At 40.3% G+C, this 24,516-nt stretch overlaps 1 protein-coding gene across 1 annotated transcript in view; it reads right to left on the bottom strand.

Moving 5' to 3' along the window:
• LOC133139940 (transmembrane protein 132C-like) overlaps nucleotides 1-24,516 on the bottom strand; it is a 74,579-nt gene that overhangs the window by 39,638 nt on the left and 10,425 nt on the right. The gene's annotated exons all lie outside the window — the stretch shown is intronic.

Genomic DNA, 24,516 nt, shown 5'->3' with positions numbered 1-24,516 from the left:
GACAATGGAATTATGTTAGAACAGTACTGATTCTATAAACTGAACTCAAATAGAACAGTCACTCACAGACAATTTATAGAATTTCTCAGGTCACAAGTTTGATTACTGGCAGGTGCACAGCGCAGCTGAGTTGACCATTTCTACTGGTGGTCTGCATCATCATACGAGCACACCAAGAAAAGTTCAGCATTTTATCCACATTTTCTTTCACAAGAAGGTATTTTGAATGCAGAAATGCCATGTCAGGTAACTTGGTATCTCACATTTATCCATCCATCCATCCATCCGTTATCTGAACCCGCTTATCCTGATCAGGGTCGCAGGGGGGCTGGAGCCTATCCCAGCATACATTGGGCGAAAGGCAGGAATACACCCTGGACAGGTCGCCAGTCTATCTCAGGGCACACACACCATTCACTCACACACTCATACCTACGGGCAATTTAGACTCTCCAATGAGCCTAACGTGCATGTCTTTGGACTGTGGGAGGAAACCGGAGTACCCGGAGGAAACCCACGCAGACACGGGGAGAACATGCAAACTCCGCACAGAGAGGCCCCGGCCGACGGGGATTCGAACCCAGGACCTCCTTGCTGTGAGGCGGCAGTGCTACCCACTGCACCATCCGTGCCGCCCTATCTCACATTTATGCAGGTCAAAATACATTTTTACATCCAAGTAATGTAACCAATAATGTAATAATGCTTAGCATCGCTATGGGTGAGTATAGCTTTTGCATTCAGGATTGATTAAATTATCAGATCAGTGTGGCAGGCAGCTACAATAATGACACTGATGAATTATGGGTAATGAAGCTAAACTGACTGCAGCTGTGTGGTGAGGTGGCCCCTGACGCCAGAAATAAACTTCTATCTCGGATTGTGTATGTGAAAAAAGAAAGAAAACGCTGCATGTCTCAAATTCTTGCAATCACCATCAGAGTAGGTTGGACCTTGTCATTAAGAGCAATCTGTTGTGTGATTACACTCTCTGTGTCCTCTCCCCTTCCTGACTGGGGGATGATATCATTTCTTTTTGCTGCCTTCTAAATCACCCTGACAACAATTTACAAATCAGTGGAGGATTTGTGATTTATATCACACATTTGACCCCTATCCAAACTCATCAACCCAGATAGCACAAAATGTTTTCACAATGTTGCTGCAATGTAGTGGCAATGTTATAACATTGAGAAAATGTACCAGTACTAACCAAATGCTGCCCATTAACAAGAGCAAACTCTTTGAGAACATTAAGCGTACAGTAGTGAAAATTCAATTAAATCTATAGGCTGTTGCTAAATAAAGACACAACGGTCAGATTCAGCTTTAATGTACTTTATCCTTGAATGTATTTTTAAAATATTATCAAGTTTTTTGGTTTCTTGTCCATGATGGATGTCCAAATGTCCAAATGATGAAGTCGTAATGGTTGGAAATGGAAAGATGTAACGAATAAAGTAGGATCTGGGTCAAACCCCCAGCACACTGCTAAAAAACATGATACAATTGGTCAGTTATAGAAACCAAGATGAGATTTGTTCTCTCAGGAAAAAACAAGCATGCTTGCACTCCAGAGGTACTGTTGAGTGGAGACAAAGGCACTGCTATTTCAGTTTGATAAATGAAAACCCCAATGGTCCAGGGTGAGTAATACCAGATTTAACAATCAGAGAAACAAAGTCATCCCCTGTGTCCCTTGGCAGCAATGTTTCTGTCTGAAGCAATAAACCAAAACAAAGCCTTTTCTCCACAGAACCAGGCGCCATTCATTTAATCACTTCATTATCAGATACATTGAGAGTATTTTGGTAAGGTTATTAAGCACCCATGCATACATCTAACCGTATGCATACCACGCAAAGGGGTTTGATTTTGTTTTTAAGCTTGTCCATGCTATTACTAATTGTATTTGAGTGACATTCAAATATGCTTCTCATGCTATATTCATGTCCACTGCTGTTGGGTGACCATTTCATTCAATACATGTGACTTACAGGTTAACATGGTTTAAAAATGACTATGAACTATGAAGCCAGCTAAATGTAATTGCTGAAGTTGCTCAGTGCAAAAACAAACATCAGACAGAGATGCAGGATGCTGGCACTGACATTAGAAATGAGGTGAATGAGCACCCAGGGACAATATTACAGACTTGATGTATTCCAGTAAGGTTGGTTAGTTTTGCTTAATTTCCAGAAGCATACCCACAGCAGTAGAGAACCGTTGCTACTAAAGCAAGGAGAAGCAATTAGTAGGAACTGAACGAGCCGAGGTTTAATCGCAATTATAAGCATGGCCAACACTTTCAAAAAAGGAGAACATTTCTCATCTCCTAACAACATTTTAATCTGTTGTTATAAGATGCTTTTGTGCTAGAAATGAGAAAATGAAAGGCCTCTAGGTAAGTGAAGAGCTGAATAGCTTCTATTTAATGGTCTTGAAAGTCTTTAAATATCTACCGCTTGTTGGTTTTCATTTACTAAGCAAAGAGTGAGTCCTGACTGGTCACACAACAGCTCGTCAGATAGTGAAGGAAATCACGTTTTCTGTAAATAACATGGACATTCAATGATGCAAATAAAAACATAACAGACTGAAACTAATCAATAAAAACAGTACTCAAGCACTGTTTTTTTAATTGGACACATTATACAGTATGAAAAAATAAGTCTAGTATATACAGTAATGTGACTAGGGAGAGTCTATAGATTGGTAATGCAATATGGACAGGTTCAATATCTACACTCACTGAGCGCTTTGTTACGAACACCAACTTCAACTTATTCATGCAATTATCTAATCAGCCAATCATGTTGCAGCAGTGCAATGCATAAAACCATGTAGATATGGTCAGGAGCTTCAGTTAATGTTCAGATCAATCATCAGAATGGGGACAAAATTTGATCTCAGTGCAATCAACTGTGGCATGATTGTTGGCTCCAGGCGGGCTGGTTTGAGTATTTCTGTAACTGCTGATCTCCAGGAATTTTCATGCACAACAGTCTCTAGAGATTACTAAGAATTACTCAGAAATGTCCAAAATCTTTTATTTTTTGCTATGCAAGTAATTTGCCAAAGAAGACCAAATTAAGTGAATCATTGTTGCTTATGGTGAACACTCAAAACATCACAGAAATCATGTGCATTTATATAGATCTTACACCTATATAACTGACATAAAAATATTTCACTATTGTTGGAAATGTGCATATACTATATACACTCACTGAGCACTATATTAGGTATTCATTAGACTTACTTTCTTAGGTATTCATTCGACTTATTAAGTCTTCTGTTGCTGTAGCCTATCCACTTAAAGGTTTGACACGTTGTGTGTTCAGAGACGCTGTTCTGCATACCACTGTTGTAATGCGCGGTTATTTGTGTTACTGTCACCTTCCTGTCAGCTTTGACCAGTCTGCCTCTCCTCCTCTGACCTCTCTCATTAACAACACATTTCTGACCGCAGAACTGCTGCTTACTGGATGTTTTTCAAACCATTCTCTGCAAACTCGAGAGACTGTGTGAATATCCCAGGAGATCAGCAGTTTCTCAGATACTCAATCCAACAACAATCATTCCACGGTCAAAGTCACATTTCTTCCCCATTCTGACATTTGGTCTGAAAAACAGCTGAACCTCTTGACCACATCTGCATGCTTTCATGCATTTAGCTGCAGCCACATGATTGGCTGATTAAATATTTGCATTAACAAGCTGCTGTACAGGTCTATAAGTAATCACTGAGTGTACGTTATTCTGCGACTGTGTTGGCCTAAAATAGCATTTTGTTCTACATGCTGTAGTTAACCTACAATTAGCTCTAATTTGACTTCAGTTCAGTATACAAGACAGAAGACTCTTTAAAATGCTCAACAATCATTACATCTTTGGCAGGGCCCATTCAAATTTAGGACCAATTTAGAAACAAATCACATTTTAAAAACAGTGCAAAAAATTAAGGCAGACTTAGGTCTAGAAGTACCACCCCTTCCAGACACAGCAGATGGAACTGGCTCTGGTTCTGTCATCTGAGACCAGAAAGCAATTAACATTTTGATTTCATTTCATTAAGACACGGCTGAGTTTACTCTACCATGATGAGTCACTTTATATTCCTTATTACAGGGCATGATGGAGTTGCTTTGTAGATATCCTAATCCATGACCTTACCACTTACTTTTTTACTTAAAGCCTTTGGCGACAATTTTCAGGTGCACATATGAAGCATTCTGCCCAGGAAACATGCATCTTATGTATCAAACTGGCACACAGGGCTGGAACTGCAGTATGCGTGTGATCTAGGTGAGTCAATACAAGGTGTGCTTCTCTCCTTAATGCATATGCATTTAAGGGTGGATCACGCAAATAAAGGGCAGAGATATTATAAGTGTGGCTGAGTATGTGTTCCGTTGAAAGTTCACGCAATTAACGAGGATCGATTTAGCATGACATTTCTCCGCGTCTCCACAGCAGGTCTAAACTCAGGCACAAGCAAGACAGAGACAGAGATGTAGGCTCTCACTCTCCACCTCCCACGCCTTGCTCTCCCCCTATGGCAGCAGCTATGTGAACATCAGACTAATAATAATCAATCAAATATAATGGAATGTAAGCTATCTAACTAAAGATACAATGCAGAAGCTCTCAACTTAACCTTTACATACTGCAAGCATTTTTCCCTTTTTACTTCATGAATATAACCAACTTCATTATACTTCATTTACCAACATATGATCACCACAAATTAGTATAGCAAATAGGTTTTCCTGCTGTATAGTTGGTAGTTGGTGAAATATCACTTTAGATATCAGTCGCTGCTACTAGTTGGATGTGTGTCTTATCACGGTCAAGAAGAATCATGACATTATAGTAAAAGTACGTCTCAAGTTAATGGGTTTTATGTTCTTGCATTGTAAGTAGTTGACTTATTGGTGTACTTAAAGGGTAATTACACCCGATAATTTTTTTAGCTGTACACGTATTTCTAGGTCTACTTTATAGTGAAACATTTTAATCCATGCCATTATTTCAACATTTATGAAATAATATAATTTTGCCTTAAAAACCTGGTCATAAAGTGTGTTCTGCTGCATATACAATTTTTAAAATGCGATCTGCAGGGCACCTTGGCCCCGCCTGAATCGTGACGTCACCGTACCCTGACATCAATCAGATATCCGGTTGGAAAATGGTTGACGCAATGGTTGTTTGGACAATTATGGATCAATCCATTCTTCCTTCCACTCGCACAATATTTCCTGTGCTCCCAGCTGCCACACAAACCCAAAGCATTACGGACACACCTGCATGCTTCACAAGTTGGCAGTTACCTTCTTTGGTGGTGGCGAAAAAGTTTTGGGTTTCGTCATACTTAATTTTGTGATGAGGTAGTTTGTGCTGGCAACTCTGCCAGTAGGTCTTTGTTGTTTAAAGTATGTTGTGTTGTTGTCCTGTGAACAGATAGACCTGTGTTTGCTACTCTTTTTTGCAGCTCTTTTGCAGTACATTGCAATACAGTACATTGCATTTCTCACAGGTCAACTGTTTAGAGGAAGTCATTGCTGTAGGCACCAGACAGACAGTTGCAGTCGTCTGTCAGCCTGCATTTGGTTACTTTAGGAGGCATGGAGTTAGAGTGCAGCCCTGAAATTATACTCACCTGACTTATTGAAGCCCTAAGTAAATCACCTGGGTCTGGGCCTTAGTAATCATCTTTTTTAAAAGCAACAAAGAATAATCCAGAAGTGCTTTTGCACAGGGCCCTTTAACTTAAAAAAAAAAATTGTGATATACTGTAAAAAATGAAAATAATAAGCAAGCTTGCTTCAAGATGTCCAGAAAGGTCTCATGTTTAACTCTGTACCATTTAGAGTTCAGGCTTGCTTTCGATCACATACAGATGCATTGTAACATACATTTAAACCAGGGGTGCCACATGTTTGGCCACCCACTCTACACATTGGGTCAGACCACCAGTGCCCATAAGTGCACATTGAAACTAAATGTATTTATTTTCCTGTTCATGAAAAAAAAGTACATAACTTCTTCTTGTGGACTAATAAGAATAATGTTTGCCAGGGGCATTAAGGTTGCTGGGGACACCATACAGAAAAATCCTGCTTCTCCAAGTGCATTAATTGGTGCTTGGACTGCCTCCTGAGGTGTGAGGAGTTTAGTTTTTCACATGCAGTGGTGACACCAATGGAATTGCCACTTACAGTAACTGTAAGGTGAGGATAACTTTGTTCATGAAAAAGATAAGTTTACAGTAAGTAATTATACAGGTTTTTTTATGTCTACCAAAACTAGCCAGGTTATTAATAAGCATGCAGTGTCATACTGTGCCTGAATATATTACAAATGAAAAATGAAATAAAAAATTGAAATAAAACCAAAAGTGACACATATATAAAGCCACATACATATAACATATCTTACATATAAGATAAACATTCATAGACTATTAAGCAAAACTTGCCATAAAATACACAAGAAATATCAACAAATATAAAGACAATGTAGTTCATAGATGCTCAAGAGCTTCACCACAGATATTCATAGGTTGCTCAATGCCACTTATATCTTGTCCTCACCCATTACAATGTTGAATTACAGTGACACAGAAAAGTAATGAGTGTCATGCAGACAAATTTACAAGCTCAGGTTGGCTGTTTGGAGTGCAATTTCGTTTGATTTGTTATTCTGGTCACATTACAGCCAGATACAGTTCTCCATCATTCTTTTGTTATGCAACAGCAGTCTCATACATCTTACAAAGATCAATAAGTTCAATTATTTTTTCTCTTTTTAAGAAATGTGGGGGAAAATACAATCAAACTACAAGAAGATTGATTAGGCACTCCAGATGTTTTTTTTTTATGGACATTGGCAATAAGTCTTTCATCACTTTTTCAATGATGATTTTTTTTTTATAGCCACAACAGCAATTCTTCAGATGGGTCCCTGGATAGTAGGACTGTACTGTACTTACACTTACACTCAGTGAGCACTTTATTACGGATTTATTACTTATTTTTTAGACTTCTGCTGCTGTAGCCTACCCACTTAAGAGATTTGTTGTGTTGCATGTTCAGAGATGCTCTTCTGCAAACCACTGTTGTAATGCGTGGCTATTTGCATTACTGTCACCTTCCTGTCAGCTTCGACCAGTCTCTCCTCTGACCTCTCTCATTAACAAGGCGTGTTTGCTGCTCACTGGATGTTTTTTGTTTTTTGCACCATTCCCTGCAAACTCTAGAGACTGTTGCGTGTGAAAACCACAGGAGATCAGCAGTTTCTGAGACACTCAAAACATGGCATCAATAACTATTCCACAGTCAAAGTCACTTAGATCACATTTCTTCCTCATTCTGATGGTTGGTCTGATAAACAGCTGAACCTCTTGACCACATCTACATGCTTTTATACATTTAGTTGCTGCCACATGATTGGCTGATTACATATTTGCATTAACAAGCTGGTGTACAGGTCTACCTAATAAAGTGCTCACCGACTGTATATTGAGACACAACTGTGCAATTTAATTCCCTTCAATAGGCTGCATACTGTATGTACATGAATGTCTGATCGCACTGAAATCTGAAAACTGTTAAAGGAGTAACATGGTGGTTGAATGCGACACTTGGCAGTTGTCTTTAGGCAACAATAAAACAAATGTGCATTTATATTATTATTATTATTATTCAGTCATTTAAATGTACTTTAAAACATATTTTTCTTAGCCTAAATTTTCCACAATAACAGTTTGTCTGAACTGTCTGGGCGTGGTAATGAGAACTGTCATTTAGCTTTGACGTGCCCCCACTTTCCTTTAGGCCAGTGGCACAAACTGTGGGTCGTGAGTTATAGGGGAGGGATAAGGGTTATCCTCATGTGACGTACTACTCAGAGAACATTCTCAACCGGTTGAAAATAGGACAATACATTTAAAATGCTTACTTCTCCAAAACGGAAATATTTAATACTTTCATTGTGTTTCTTCAATGCCCTCTTTTGTTTCTGCAAATTGCCTATAAAAACCTAGAAAGTGTGACAAACTACCATGCTACTCGTTTAACCTTCATGGCGATGAAGTCATATCCTTCAAAAGAGCACATTACATGAACGTGAAACTGAAATAAGAGATGAGTCAAAGCTGGAAGAATCAAATGTTTTTTATCCTTTCACAGACCAGCTGAGATCACTAAAAGACAAATTATCACCCGTCACGTAGTATAAAAGTCCTAATGTTACTTGCTAGATCACAACCGTTCCCTCATCTACGGAAGATTTATATATTGAATGGGCCACATTCTATTTTGTGGGTATTGGCTTTGCTATGAAGTCCAATATTTACTGCTCAGCTATGCTGTTATGTATGTCTATTTGCAGATCAATCAGCGCACAGAATGAGACAAAAACTCATTAATGAAAAAACTACTTTTATATTACAGGCCTAGTTGGGCCTGGCTGATTATCAAATCTCAAGAAAATACTATAACTCAAAGTAGAGTTTTGGAACGGTCACTGATTTGGATCCAGACCTTTCGTGTTCAGTCACTCCTGTACACAGGGTTTCATTTCTTGGAGTTAAAAAAAGATTGTGAGTTGACAGTTCCAATCACCCAATCACAGAAGGCTCTTGAGAGAACAGCAGGCCAACTTAGCTGATATGGAAACATAATGCCATTCATCACCAAAATTCGCACAAAAATTCATAACAAAGTGGTAAAATACTTTTGACTTTAGATTGTGTGCTCAGATAATTATATTTATACAGTATACATGATCTGCACATGTATGCGTTAAAGGCTTATTTATTATACTATATAGAAATGTACAAATGTGAGAAAATATGTGGTTATCCAAGGTCTTGAAATGCAATATCATATAAAATATTTTTAGTAAAAAAAAGTTAGTAGTACAATACACAGTGGTAATTCAAATCTAACACAGTACACACAAGTCCAATAGGGACCTTACATACAATGTAAGAGTCAATTTAATGCTGAACATTTTACTCTGTGTATCCTGCAGGACACAGAGTAAAGCACGGCTGCTTTTGTGCTGAGTCCCCCATTTTCAACTTTTGATCTCAAATCCAATGCCAAATAAAGATAAATTATACATTTTTTATGAAGCCCTTTTTTTACAGGAAGGAGGCAAATGGTACACATGCAATCCACTGTGATGTTAGGGGAAGAGATCATAGTGCCTTACTGAAATGTCAGTGGTGTCTCTCTGAAATCCAGGCAGGACTAGAAAGTGAGTTCAGACAGAACGAGGAAGCCTACTGCTTTATACACTGCACATATAGGATTTTCAAAACATGCAGATCCTTTCAGTGAACAGCTTAGAATTGTTATAAAGCCTTATTTACATTACAACATGACAGAGAATTAATTTGCATGCTTTGATGGAAGTCGGAAATACCTTCTCTTATTTTGTTATACATTTAATATTCTACAAGCATAATGAAATCTTGAGAAATTCATAACCACGGGCTTGAATCCATATCTTTATTTTCTTATATTTGGGTAGAAATGTGCTGATTCATCGCTGTTCAGATGATCCAAACATAAACTGAAAAGCAAATATTACAAACCAATTAAACTGTTTTCTTTTGTAGGAGCAAATAAAGACTTCACAAGTCTGTTCAAAAAAGCGTTCAGAAAAGTGAAAAATACGACTAATTAAAAACCACAAAGTATGAAGCATTGTGCTCAGTTTTGCATACCTAAATATTTTTTCCATAGTTAATCAAAAAAATTTCCTTTAAAGATATATGGTTCAGGAAATGAAGCAATGTAGCAGCATATTCGGAAATGACCTGTTCTTTGGAATCTCTACCAAACATTGCATTGGTGGTGAAAGGCTCCGAGTGCTTACCACAATGTAACAATTTATCAGAAATGTCAAAATGCAGTTTTATTTAAGGCTCCAGAAAAGGCTTGTCTTTGGCTCTGAGAGACCTGCATTTGGATGTGGCAGAAAGAAAAAGGTGAGAAACATAAATAACTGGGGACGTATCAGCCGTGTTGCCTCTGCAGGTCTCCTGGTACGTTAAGCGCAGAAACCCCTTTATTATTTCTCCGCTGCAGGATTGGTCATTCATCAGACCGCGGCCCTGGTGATAGCTGAAAGGATTGCTGGGTAATCTCCTGACTGCACTGGTGGACTGGCTGTGGCCCAGCCCCTGCGGAGCCTGCTGATGCAGGTCTGTGGCAGCCCCTCCATACAGCAGGCTGCCAGGTGACCACCTACTGTGCTATAGAGAGGTGGGAGTGAGAGAGGGTGTTCCTGTTCGTCCTGGCATGGAGAGAGAAACGCCTGTCTCCACTCTTTCAAAAACATGTGCGTTTTAGGAGAGGGCATAAGTGGAGCTTGGGGGGGGGGATCAGAGGCAACAGGGTCCCTAAATTTTGGGAAGCAATCCCAGCTTGCACTGCCACTTACATTTTAATAGTGATGACAATAGCAGCCTATGTACTAAACAGATTTGTCAGCCACACACAGATTTGCCATAATGTAGCCTAATATTGTGATCAAAGTAGGGTAACAGCCTCAGAAAATATTCAGATTCTGCAGAGTCATTGCAGAGTCAGTGGTAGCGTGGTACTCCCTCAAGGGCCCGTTTGCAGTTTGCTCCATCTTTCCATCAGTCAACAGCTAGCAACAGGCTTCAAATCTTATGGGTCATGTAGGCTATAGGCCCAGGCATACAACTAGACATCTCTGTCGGGGGGACTGCCCCTTTTGTTAACCCCTTGGTTGTTGTCGGTATGTTCAAATGAAGCAAACATGGCATTCTCCAATTAATGACGGACAAATACATTACATTGTTTACAACGAACTAATGCATTTCTTACATGAATATTTATACATTAGCAAACCATAGGACAATCTTATAATTACTTAACCGTTAATAAATACATTAACTGACTTTTTCATTCCAATATGAATTGGCAATAACTAATAATAATGTAGTTGTTCACATGAATTAATGATGTACAAATACATTGCCCGTGATACTATCCTAACTGCTGGTCTGGACGTAAAGTCATTACTAACTAGTGGATTATGAACGATCAAAACGTTCTCTCCTCGCAGTGTTACCGACTGCTACTTGGCAGCATTGCTAGTTGGCTAGATCACCACTGACATATTATATATCCATAAGTGAAACCTCTACTTGATTGCCGAGTTGCAAATGGTAAGGTATTACTGAAAAATGATACTATGTGCAGAAAATAAATAATGTTTCACCGTTAGTGAGAGGCTGCATGATTACACCTGCTGAGTGCACAGCAGGTGTGCTATTTAGTTGTTAGTACATTGTTAGCATGGCGGAACTTTCCTGCTTTTTAAAATTCTGTGAGAACAAATTTAACAGAACTTGAATTGCATAAAAATGAGTTTAAAAATGAGAAATGTAGCCAAATGTAACAGAATAAAAGATTTTTTCATTTTAGAAAGTAAGAGTAAAAAGTATCCTCCTATAAAACAACTCTCAGAAGTACAATTTGTTAAAAAACGATTTTAAGTAAATGTAACACGTTACCATTGACCACTGGTATGCCAGTTAAATGTAGGCATGCACAGAAAACAGTTTCACGCCTGCCTACCTGTAAAGTTCAGTCTGACAGGAAGTAATTCATTTAAAATAGTCTCAGATGAAGTTATTTTTAGATATTTTATTGTGTTTTAATAAATTAACTGTGTCATTTGGGGAGTGTGATTCTCATTAGAGTTTAGGAAAGGAATGACTGGGCTACCGTTAATGTTGAGCCACGTCGTAGAATGTGTGTTTATGTGACCAAAGATGTTATTGTTCCTCTCTAATGTGACTGTGTCAGTAGCTACTTAAGCACTGTATGAACCAAGATACAACCTGTAATCTTCAAAACTCAGCAGTGAAGCGATTTGATTATGATTATGTTCTTAGCCAACAAGCTAGCAAACATGTAGGAAGGAAGCAAACATGTTATCGACCATTATAAACCATCCATATTGAGTTTCATGTTACCTGATGAAATCCACTTCATTGAGGCTGCTTTTTCAGTCACTTGATCAGATCAGAGCCTGTTTCTGTTTTTTCTTCTTCTGTGTGATAGGCTATAGGATGTTAAGCATTAAAAAAATACTTTTTCATGAAAATATATTATATTAAATAAAAATTTTAAAATTACATTTAATTAAAAAAATGTAATTGAACTTTACACTTCTCTAACAGAAGTGTTTACAGAGCTGTTGTCATAGTCTAAATGTGTTTCAGTCCATGGCCACCTTAATTGGCAGCTTTTAAAGATTTTCAGCCAATAAAAGACTACAGGCGGTAGGTCTACCCACAATTCTGAGAATCAGGAACATTTTTAATTTCATTATTTAGGCCTACCGTCGGCTATTTTGATAGCTTATCTGCCTCGCTGCTTGCGGCCATAATGAGCTTCTGTAACAAAGTGTGATATGCAGATGTGCTCATCCGGTCACAGCGATTTTCTAAAATTACTGGATCATCGGGGCCCCCTAAACTGGCTCAGCAGACCCTGTCCTAATACCCAAGCTCCACTGGGGGAGGGGATGCGCTACCCCCCATGGCTGGTCCAGAAAACAGAAAGAGGTAGAGAGAGAAAGAGAGAGAGAATATGAAAAACAGATAGGTGAGAGACAGAGAGAAATACCTACTGTATATGGAGTGATAAAGGAAGGCAGAGTGACCATGAGAGAAAGACTGATAGAAAGATGACTTGTGAAGCGGTTGACGCTCAGCGAAGCACAGAGACGGGAGCTCCACCCACACTGCGCAACGCACAGCGGCTAATGCCGAAGGAGCCAGTAATCCTCATTTCACCTCACAGTCACAGGGCTTTGTGCCCCTCTCCCTCTCCCTCTCCCCTGTCCTCCAAATCCACAATCCTGCCTTTCATCTTTCATGGCACATCTTTTTCTCTTCGCCTCGAAAGAAGGCTGACGCATGAGATTATTTTTCTAATCAGCCATTTGCATCATATTTTATTAATGGATTATCAACATTTCCCATACACAGGGTCTGCAGGGTCAGTTTTTTTTTCCCAAGCACCAGTAATTCTTCTTTTCACAAGTAACTATATCTTGTGACAGCAAAGTTGTCTTGGAAAAAATGTCAATGCACTTCTGGCTGAGAGTGCAGCCAAAGAAATCAATGATATATTATTACAGTACTTTCTACGGGCTTGCAATTTCTCGGCTGAAAAATAATGTACATGCAGTCAACTCTTTTTGTGTCTAGACTGCCTCCGGCTTATAATGTGTGAATCTGCAAACTTTCTTGACAGTTCGCAACACTGTTCGTCTTCACGAAGAGAGCTCATTCTGTCACCACAAAGGGCTGCTCCCTTCTCTTCTTCCCATTTCCGGGGGCAGTAATTGAAATTGATAAAGCAATCTGTTGTGAATGGCCATGATTAAGTGTGGTAAGCGGGTGTTTTTCCAAAGAGGCTTTGTCTCTCACGGCGTCGTCATGCCCACTGGGGTGGCCTGTCGCCTTGCCTGTAATGGATGTCGGGGTGGAGGACATCAGAACTAATCAAGAGTAATCGGCGAGCAGGTCCCATCGGTGGGACGGCAGTGTTGGAGTTCATCTGAAATTATCCTGGGGATTAAAGGGTATCGACTGTGCAGTAAACGCAGCACTTTTCACTTCGCTTGTTTAACTTATTGGGGCGAGGCTCAGCGCCTCTGTGTGGATGGCGGGCTGTAAAACTAAATAGTGGGGAAGTGAGACTATTAATCGCAGCGGTTGGCCTTCCAGGTGCTGGAGTACAGTTTGACGAGTCCGAGTAGCCTAACAGTGGACTCACCGCTGCAGTGTATCAGTGAACGGTCGCACAGGACCGGAGGACACTAAACAGCCCCAGCGTTCAGACAGAAATGACTCCGCTGTGCACGTTGCCGGGGGGGGGGGGGGTGTGTGTGTGTACGTGCGTGTGCGTGTGGGGGAATCCACGAAAATGCCACAAGCGCAGATTTACAAGGGAATCGGTATTCCTAGGGCTTCTCTGGACTTCTGAAAACATAAACTGGCCGCCTAATGAATCTCTTCCCCACACGCTGCCCCGCATTGAGGAGCAAAACCGTAAATCAGCGTGAATCCTCTGGCCGGGCAGGCGGAGATGGCCTCTTTGTGATCACCCGGGGATATCTAAAAACAATGAGGGGAGATTCAGGAGAGGCGCGGAGGACTGGAGGAAAAAAGACGGCCCAATCCAGCTGCACATCTCTGAGGTGTGGTCAAGAGTGCACAAGCCGTAAAAATTAAATGCAACAAAATAAAAATGTTCCAGTAAGCACTGCAAGGCCAAGGAGAGAAAGGAAGAGACCCTGGGTAGAAATTACTGCAGCAGGAAGCTGCTGCACTCTGTCATGGGTTTTTATGTGCCCCGTACACCCCTGTAGTGTGCCTCCCTCCCCTTCTCCCTCCCCAAGCTTACTTATTATCCGTACCAGCCTCGACGCTCAATGCCAGCCTGTGGAAACTGCCCCAGTTAGCACAGGTGAGTTAGCGGGTGTAACGCATTTGTGTACTTCCACTTTTATTTAGTATCACAAAAGCTTAAGACCCTGAGATCTCACAGCATAAGAGCCAGAGCTTTTCACTTCAAGGTCCTGAAGAGCATGACTACTTCATTAGTTCAGACAGGTGTTGCAGTGCTGGGCTAAAACAGAAACATGCACACCCCATTGGCCCTTTTCCGAAAAGATTGGACACTGATTTAAACAGATCGCCATCAACAGCTTTTCCATAGCCAGTTGATAGAAAACCTAATGTCTTACATGGAAATGAGTCTTTTATTTGAGGGCTTTTTCAGTTGTATTGGATGGGACAGTGTAGAGACACAGGGACAATGAGGAGTGAGAGAGAGGGAGAGAGACGCTAAAAAGGTTGCACGGTCGGATGCCAACCCCCGTTGTCGCAGCTCACAAAGAGCTTGTGGACAGTGCTCTATAGGCTAGGAATGAATGGAGACAATATTTCAACTTCCAAAACAAATCTTCTATAACTTGATCCCTTTTGCTGTAGTTGCATTATTACATTACAGTTTTTTGGGGTTTTTTCGCTGACGCTTTTATCCAAAGTGACTTACAGCTGATTAGACTAAGCAGGGGGCAGTCCCCCCTGAAGCAATGTGGGGTAAAGAGTCTTTCTCGAGGGCCCAACAGCTGCATGGGTCCCAGTCATGTACCTTCTATCTAATTGTTGTGTACAGTTAAGTAGCTAGATAGCGCAGTCAACCAACTTGCCAGCTAGTAGCTAGTAGCCCAGTCCGCTGACTTAATACACTGCTCCATCAGTGACCCATTTCCCTATTCAAAACACATTTCCCTGACTTAAACATAAGCACCTACTTTCCTCTTTACTGTCTGTGACTAGATTTCATTGTTGCAATGCCATCTGCTTTAAGATTCATGTACCTGACTTAAGCACATCCAGATTACAGCACGCCATGCCAAAAGAAAGGCATATTTCTTCCATAGACATTGAGTGGTATAGACTTACGTTTATAACAGAGACTAAGAGAGAATACCAAGTTCAATATGGGGGTGAGGAACTTGGCATTCTCTTAGTCTCTGAGGAAAACAAATTAAAACTCTTGAAATGCACACCTTTGAGCAAAACTTACTAAGCTGTGCTGTGACCTCAGTGAAGAGAAAGTCAAACGCAACCCCTCCCCTTAATCCATAAGGCCTGTTCAAATGTTTTCAATAAGAACCAAGGCCACATCTCTGAGAAGCATAATGGTCACTGAGAAAATTACAGGCATTTTCAAAGCATTTATAAGAGCATAGTTATGATCGGAGAGATGGCAATAGGAATTACTGTGATACACAGTAATTATTTGCCAGCTCTGAAAATGTAATGTTGCATTTGCAAGGTAAAATTTCTGTCCATTTGAAAGAAAGGCCAGTATCAAGTAGGGATGTGCTAAATCATCGGCTTTTATAAACGGTTTTGTAACCATCCCATTTTCAAAACGGTCAACCGTGTAACCAATACTGCTTATGACGGTTACTGGAGTAGCCTACTGACAAAAATGTAATTGCATTTTCAAACTTTATTTTGGGCCATCTTAAAATAGTTTCATTTAAATGTCAACATTTTAAGTCAGGTAATAGCCTAACTGCCAAATTAAGATTTATGTTTATCGTGCTCACAGATGTCCAGCAGTCTGTAGTTAAAGCCGTGTAGGCTACGTCCAGGCATGCTGGTTGATCTTTTTTTTTTTTTAATGCAATGGTTAAAATATAATTATTCATGTTTTCATCCCTCTTCCCTATACATTCTGCCAGAAAGACTTGATTGGCATGAATTTTGCCCAATCTGTTGCTACTGAGAACTTTTGCACTCAAGTGTGCTCAAAAACCTTAAAACCTAATTTCCCTTATCACTTTTTCACTTAGGAAAATATTCAACATGCACAACAAAAGACCAGAATAGTTTGTTATCTCCATCATAGCTCCACAAGACATAGCTTCAACTAAGTCTTTCCACAAAAATACATTTTGTTAATATGGTCTTCACTGCAGTAAGCAAAGAGGTTTGGTCTGAAAACTTTAAAGCACATGCAATTACCTTCTAGTGCATATAATCTTGCTGAGAAAAGGATTTTTAAAAAACAGTCTTCCATTTTAACAGTAAGCTTTAAAATAAAGCACTGCTCCATAAAGGCCCCATATACTGGCATGGACATTACTTCAAAGTTCATTCTCTCCATGGAAAAGCTGACCCTCCCCCTCTCACCCCCCTCTAAATATCCGAAAACTTTCCTCAAGGTCACCCAGCTGCTGGATAATAAATTCCACTTTGAGATTACCTGTCATTGTGCGCTGCATTGTAGAAGCAGAGAACAGCAGTCCACAGCAGCAAAATGCCACCTTTTCTCCACATTCCCATCCCACGTACTGTCCAGAGGTTCCCTGCCATGTGTTTACAAACATGTAAATGCAGTTCTGGGTATGGTGAGAACAGGTGGGTGTTTCTTAGGGGCTGTTGGTTGGTCTCTCTCTTTCCTTCTTTAAGAGGGTTTTGTTCTGATTACAGATGAACTGGCTATAAATATATGGTTTAACCGAAAGGCTGTCAGCATATGCTCAGTATCTGCATTTTGGTCTTTATAAAGAAGACCAAAAAAGTCATTATGAGTGGGAAAGAGAGGAATCCCATTCTGACCATAACATAGCTCTGTTTTGTAACACCTCTAATAACGACTCTTAGTTACATAAAGGGGAGAAATGCTTGTGAATAGAGATGAGAACTGTGGAGGGGAGCATATTTTCAAAGACTTCCTGTCTGTTTGCCAAAACATATGATCAAACAGGGAGGACTCGCTTACCAACAAAAGGTCTCTGCCCTTCTTTTTTGCCTGCTTCCAGTGCTTTGTGGAATGTCCATACACCAGAGCCAACATGCTACAAAACTGCAAAAATCCTTCTAATCTGTGGAACTTGCTAATACTAACGCCGGTGTAGCCACACATGATAATGATAACTATGTATCCACCATATACCACTGTAAACAACCTATACCAGCAATATATTTAAAGCAAAAACATGCATCAGAAACTCTGCAAACCCCTGTCTTATACTACACTACAACTACTTATGAGGCTTTAGCAGGCAAAATCAAGGGTAATTTTTAAAGCATTCAGTAATAATTTCAGTGGGCTCTTTATGTGTTCCTTTCCACAATTTGTGGCCTAATCATTATTTGGAGTTACACTGTATTCCAGAATTGTCTGCCAGTCACTCCGCCCACAAACAGTATTGTGTAGAGCATTGTGCTACTATCAGATCCATGCAGTAATTTCACCTTAACTATTGTAAAAATGAAAAAAATAAAAAAAACTCCATCAGCGAGAAAGCAATCACAAAGCAGTTGTAGTGAGGGAGGAAAGGAGTACACAAATTACACGACAAAGAACATTATGTGACTTTAAAATAGCTTTCCAATGATGGTCCCTTTCTCGGGGAATATATCAAATGAAAGTAATCCTTTTTATTGTGTTTTTTACAGATTGTACTGAGGTCTCAGTGACAGATCCATGCTGAAGCCTTTGTATCTGCCAGCACAATGGCAGAGCCTCTGTGGCTGCCCCTCTGGCTGCCCCTCTGCCTGCTCCCTCAGGCCTGCTCCGGTCTCCTCCCACACTGCTGGCCGAACCCTCTGTCAGTGCACACAATTCCCATTTCCTGACCACCAGGCTGCCAAAAAAACACTTATGAAATACTTTATGTTTATTTGTGTCAACATCACCTGTCATGGACCAATGTGACAATTTTGGCTATATGGTCTGATAATTATTGACACAGCACAAGTATCCAATCGGTAAACAGTGTACACTGCTTCCGAGTTTCCAACTTTATGTTTTTATGGTTTTGTCCTGTGAGACTGCACATATGATGTTGAGCCGAAGTCTCATGACTGGAGCTAAGGTATGTTCAAAGCCCATACTGTACATTAAATGGCTTAGCCCTGATTTATCTCTACGTCAAAAATGTGTATGGAGGGCTGGCATGGAAACATCAATAGCTCGGATTCATGGGGCTGGCCATAGGAGAATGGATGCCTGGCATTCAGCAGCAGCTGCTGTCCCTGAGCCCCTGCACCATCTCCCATTCATGTCCATTCACAACAATGCTAGGGCTTTCAGCTTCACACCAGGCCTAATTTCCAGACAAACTACTCCACTCTAGTCCTGGCAAAAAGCGATCTTTGGCATGTAGGTCAGTGCTCTGCTCCGCTGCTCCACACTAATGGTGGTAGTTCACAACTGGGCAATGTGAGCAAATCGCTCACACCACCCACATTCATGGGGCAGCAGCCCCTGATCTCCCACTCGACTTTCTCCGATTCCAGAAAGGCTGCCTTTTGTTTCTTTGACATGTTCTGTTCTCTTTCTTTTTTTCTCTCAAAAATGTACTGAATGCTGGCTAAAACAGAAGAAGGGACTGAACCACTACTGTCATCTTGATTGAAGGTATTTGCAGACAGGAAAGCCTGGAAAAGTACTCCACATCCGGGTAATTCAGAAGGGGGAATTAAGTGAGAACAAGAGACAAGCACTTGTGCACATGTGATGATAAGGCCGGGGGCACGCAGCAAATGGACGGAGCTGTGTCCAGCTTGAATTCTTCCATTCATCTTAATGAGCAGAAAGCCTCTGCAGGGATAATGTGTACCCCATGCATCTTACACAGGCACAGAGAATTCCAGAAACATGGATGAATAACAGCCTCCACTGCCAGAGACAGTAGACCCCAGCCAACAAAACCACCTGCAAATAAAGCTCTCTGAACTATTCTTCAGTCTCCCAGACAATCAACTGAATGCCAGGTATGTTGGTATCCACCGGGGTCTGCCATTTATGACAGTGAATCTGTCTCTGGGCTCTCAAAGTTTGACTTGACGCCAATTACCCGCCAAAATGCATGGCATAAACACTCGTAAAAAACAAGAAATCCTGAAAAGGCCAACAAGCACAGTGTCAAGTGCTTGCTGTTAGGAGCTTGCTGCTGGCAAATGACTTCAGTCTGTCTTTAATTGCAGCAGAGAATAACGGAAAGGGCCGCACATGTACGAGCGAGACAGGGTTTCCGGCAGGTTTGTTGAAGAAGAGAGAGAAAAGCGCCAACAGCGTTTAAGTCCAGCATACAGCTGGTCAGAAGGCCAGGATAAAGGGTGCATCCATTATTTCTTTGTAAATATTTCCCCACAGTGGAAGGGTACACAAAAGCATGCCGAGTTCTCCTTATCCATCGATTCCAGCTGGCAGGAGTTTTAACAAATACTGTCAAGTGGCAGTTTGATGGAAGTACTCCAGCACAAAACCAAGACGTTGCACATTGCATGCGAATGGAGTGGAGCTGCAGTGTGGCTCATTGGTATCCCTAACAAAGCCGGGTGTACAGCCGAGGGTCTGCAAACAGTAACATGTGTATCGTGTTGTGTTGTGTTCTCCAGAAAATTCTGTATCCTCAGCCCCAAAGCATTAATCCCAATGCATCTGGCCAATTCTATATGAAGCATATACAATGCAGCTTGTATACATAAGCTGGCATGCGCCTATGTGTGCCATACATTACTACAGATGCTAAACATATCCATCATTTTCTGTGTGTGTGTATTGTAAATATATTTTTAGGTATGGCCTGATTATTTTAATATAGTGTACAGTCAACATTCAAATGATATTTAAATTGCACTTCATTCACGGCCCTGTTTTTTGAACGGATTACAGTATGAGTAAACCATTTCATATGTGCATTCAGATGGTCTACCAGTGTGGGTAATGGAGCAAAGAACGGAAGCAATCAGCTGGCAACAGCAATTAAAATTGTGAAATTATGTATAAAAGCAGCCAGCGAATGCATCATCTTAAAAAAAATAAATAAAATAAAATAATTTTTAAAAAAAATAAAACTGCATAAAATTGCTGTCCTATGATTGTTCCTAATCAGCTGGAAAAGCACTGGGGCTTATAGAAGTCTGGGCAGTGACCGGGACAAAGAATGACATGCAGAAATGATCCATTCAGCAATGTCAGGCAAGAGGAGTGTGCAGGCTTTGTTGGCCAATTATATGATAAATATTATGGAAAATATATTACTGAGACATAAAGTAAGACTGAGGTGAGAGAATGAGAGTGTGAGAGAGGGGGGGGGCAATAGATGTTAGAAGTAGATGATGGATCGCTGGATGACATCGATCTAAAAACAAGCGATATTAATTAACCAGGACAGTAAATGCAGGGGAATTGGAAAGTTCAGGGTGGAAGACAAGAGTCTACAAAGAACTGCCATTGGCAGATAATTATTTCTAGCAGACCATAGAGGCTATCCTGGTAACAAATTCACTGTGCAGCTCCAGGAAGCCTGCATCAGGTCAGCCATTTTTATATTTACAGTGCATTTTATTCATCCTCATTAAAAAGGGATTTTTATCTTTAGAAAGTTTCTGTATCCAAATGTAAAGACCAAAACCTGAAAAAATCTGTCTATGCCATTCTTGATCAGGCTAAAGACTGGTATAATATTTTCTAAAGATCAAAGATCAAACTTCATTTCAGGAAGGTCTGAAAACAAATAGCTGCAGCTCAACCAACATTTATTTTGAACTTACTAACAATTAACAGCAACAACTATTTTCTTTGCCAATGTAGCTCAGCAATCAGCAATAACTAAAACCAAACATCTAGTGGTTTATGAGTTTGTGAATAAAAAGACATTTACTTAAATGCCAAAGTTAAGGAGAAATATCGATTGAATGTAGCTCGATGTGTAGTTATAACGTTGAGTAAACTAAAAACAATACAACAACCCCCCCCCCCTCCCCACATTCTTTTCTCGTTTTAATTAAAAATTTGAATCTAATTCGAATTATTCATTCCAGATAATCCCTTCATAACCCTCAGATTCGTTCATGTTTTTCTGCCCTACAAACCCCGTCTACAGTGTGTGAAATCAGGGCCCTGTGGTTACTCACAGATGAGCAGCCTGCAAGACAAGATAGCGGCGTGCTAAACACACTGAACCCACACTGTGCCAGCCCAGCCTCTGCTGAGCACCAGAACATGCTCTGGCAAAGGGTGGCTGCCAGGGGCGTTAATGGCCGTCAATAATGGGAGCCCTTGGTATTATTACAGATTATAAAGCTCTCTGAACAGTGTCCCTGCCATGACAAGGGCAGCCTGGGTGTAGTGAGACCATAATGTAGCGCAGAGAGCCAAGGGGTTCTTCAAGGTTAAAAAACATTGGAAGTCAATAAGACCCACACAATGAGTTATGTTTCAGTCCAATGCCAGCAGAGTACAACAGCATTTGCTCCTGTGGTGAAATACCTTGGCTATTTTGTCTTTAATCAAGAACTTCATATCAGCCTTATTGATGGATTGTCAACTGAGAATTTAATACTGGATCTGCTATTCTTTTTTTGTATATTCTAATCTAAAGCAGATGGTCCAGGTCAAAGCCAGGTTCAGATTTGTTCTGAAAAATGCTAAGTCATTGAAAATGAGAGGACAATCTTTGGTTCAGTAGCCATTTTCAGAGATTCATTTGATATGATTGCTCTATAAGCTACTGAGAAGAGTCAAGACTGTGCAGTTTCACTTCGTATCCGTGTCAGGGAATCTGCAATCCTGGGCAGTCTCACTCCAGCTAATTAAGATTAAACCATTCCGTTCTAACGACACGCGTGTTGATTATGCTCCCAGGACCTCATTACCACCGCTCTGATTAGGCGTCAGCGGGTTGCTTCACACACATTCACAGAGCTACCACATTCCCCATTTCAATATTTCAATTATACAGCAGAGCAGCCTCTGACTACCACAACTATGTCCAAATTCATGTCAATTACATGATGTTAATTATAGCTGATTCAGGCTTTCCACATTTTATGTAAATTATACTTCTGTTGTCTCCCAGAAATTGAACTGAACAGTTTTGTGTTTGATATCTTGCACAATATAACAGAATTGACCCTACCAGTCAACTGGACAAGATCAGCAAATGATAAGCAACACATCCACATGAAATGAACATGAAAAGAGAAAAATAAATATGTAACATGGCAGGATATCATTGTTTCATTAATCCTCTCCCACTCAGTGCCATACATAAACACTATTGCATACCCATTTCAATCCAAGTAAAAAATTAGACTGGAAGAAAGGACTGGAAGAAGGCTTTCTGCATGACAAGGGACATGATTGAATGCCTTGTAAAATTAGACAGTAAAAAAAGAAAGCTCACTGTGGGCTTTATCTGGAGCCCGAAACAGTGGCTGAGGCTCACATTACAAACACAAGAGGCACAGATGGTGTGTTTATGAACCAGTAAACGTCACTCTGTCAATCTGTTTGTTGCTGTTCCTTTCCTTTTCTTTATGAGTGATGTCTTACAGAAAGACATCTCCAAGCACTGCACCTCCCCCAGGCACAAATTTTCACAAATTCTCCAGGCTCATCCTTTTGATGACCAGTACCCATGTGAAAAGATTTCAGAAGACTGTCTACCTGGGCTCACAAACTCCATTCACCAGGGCACACCTTGACCAGTCAAGCAAAGCACTTAATGACTAATGTGAATGTGTTAGTGTTGTATGCAACAGGAAATATATTGCTGCCTTAAAGCAATAATATTACATTTAAATGTAATCATATCTAGTTTTATTTTTATTCAGTACCCTACCCCACCATACCCCAACCCTCACCTCCAGTAATGATTGTACCTAAGCTGTAGGATCACTGAGAATACGTTTTTATAAGAGATCTGTCAAAAGGGGAGTCAAATACACTTACCGTCTTAAAGAACAAATTGATGCAGGATTTCCAAGAATCTAGCTCTGAACAAAGTGAGCCAGTGATGTCTTTAAAACTTAAAGACTTGCCCTCTTCATTGGCAATACTAACTCAGTGAGGTCTTTGTGTGAAAAATCACTAGGAATTGCACAGGAATGAAGGCTGTTTAAAGTCAGCACTTATTCTACAATGACCTTGACAGGAAAACTGCCCTCACATACAGCAGTCAATGAGTCCTGAAAATGTACCTGCCATCTCATTTATACCACAGACATATTTAGGGCTTCTGACTTCTCCATTGGACACTAAAAACCACCAACTGTATAAAGCACTACATATTATGTGGAGTGTTGTGTCTCCACCTGTACTATATAAAAAAGCTTCTAAAAAGTCACATAATAAAGTTGAGAGTAGACACATATAGCAATGCAAGGTTTTGCCAGAGCAATTCAGACGTGTGCATATACTGTAGTCTGAGCTTATTTTCATTACAATACAATAACGGTTCAAACTGCAATCACTGCAAACGAAATGTGCTGGTGTTAACTTAAACTCAGTGTATTCAAATGCTGTCAGCTCTATTAATATTTAATACGGCCTATGTGCTGGCTTAGCGCTTTTACCAGGAGGCTTCAAACAGTAATAACATCAGTACATATACTCACTGAGCACTTTACCAGGTAGACCGGTACACCAGCTTTCTAATGAAAATATTTAATCAGCCAATAATGTGGTAGCAACTAAATGCATAAAAGCATGCAGACGTGGTCAAGGGGTTCAGCCGTTTTTCAGCCCAAATGTCAGAATGGGGAAGAAATGTGATCTAAGTGACTTTGACCATGGAATGATTGTTGGTGCCAGACACGGTGGTTTGAATTACTCAGAAACTGCAAGACAGTCTCTAGAGTTTGCAGAGAATGGTGCGGTAAACAAAAAACATCCAGTAAGCTGCAAAAACATGTTGTTAATGAGAGAGGTCAGAGGAGGTAGGCTAGACTGATCAAAGCTGACAGGAAGGTGACGCAAATAACCACACATTATGACAGTGGTATGCAGAGAAATAAAACAAATAAGTCTAATAAATACCTAATAAAGTGCTCACTGAGTGTAGTTACTTCAGCGACTTAAGGTGTGTGTGTGTGTGTGTGTGTGTGTACTTGTGCATCTATAAATT

Source organism: Conger conger, chromosome 11 (assembly GCF_963514075.1).
Source record: "Conger conger chromosome 11, fConCon1.1, whole genome shotgun sequence".
NCBI lineage: Eukaryota > Metazoa > Chordata > Actinopteri > Anguilliformes > Congridae > Conger > Conger conger.
The sequence above is the reverse complement of the archived record's forward strand: the minus strand, read 5'-3'. Positions and strand labels throughout refer to the sequence as shown.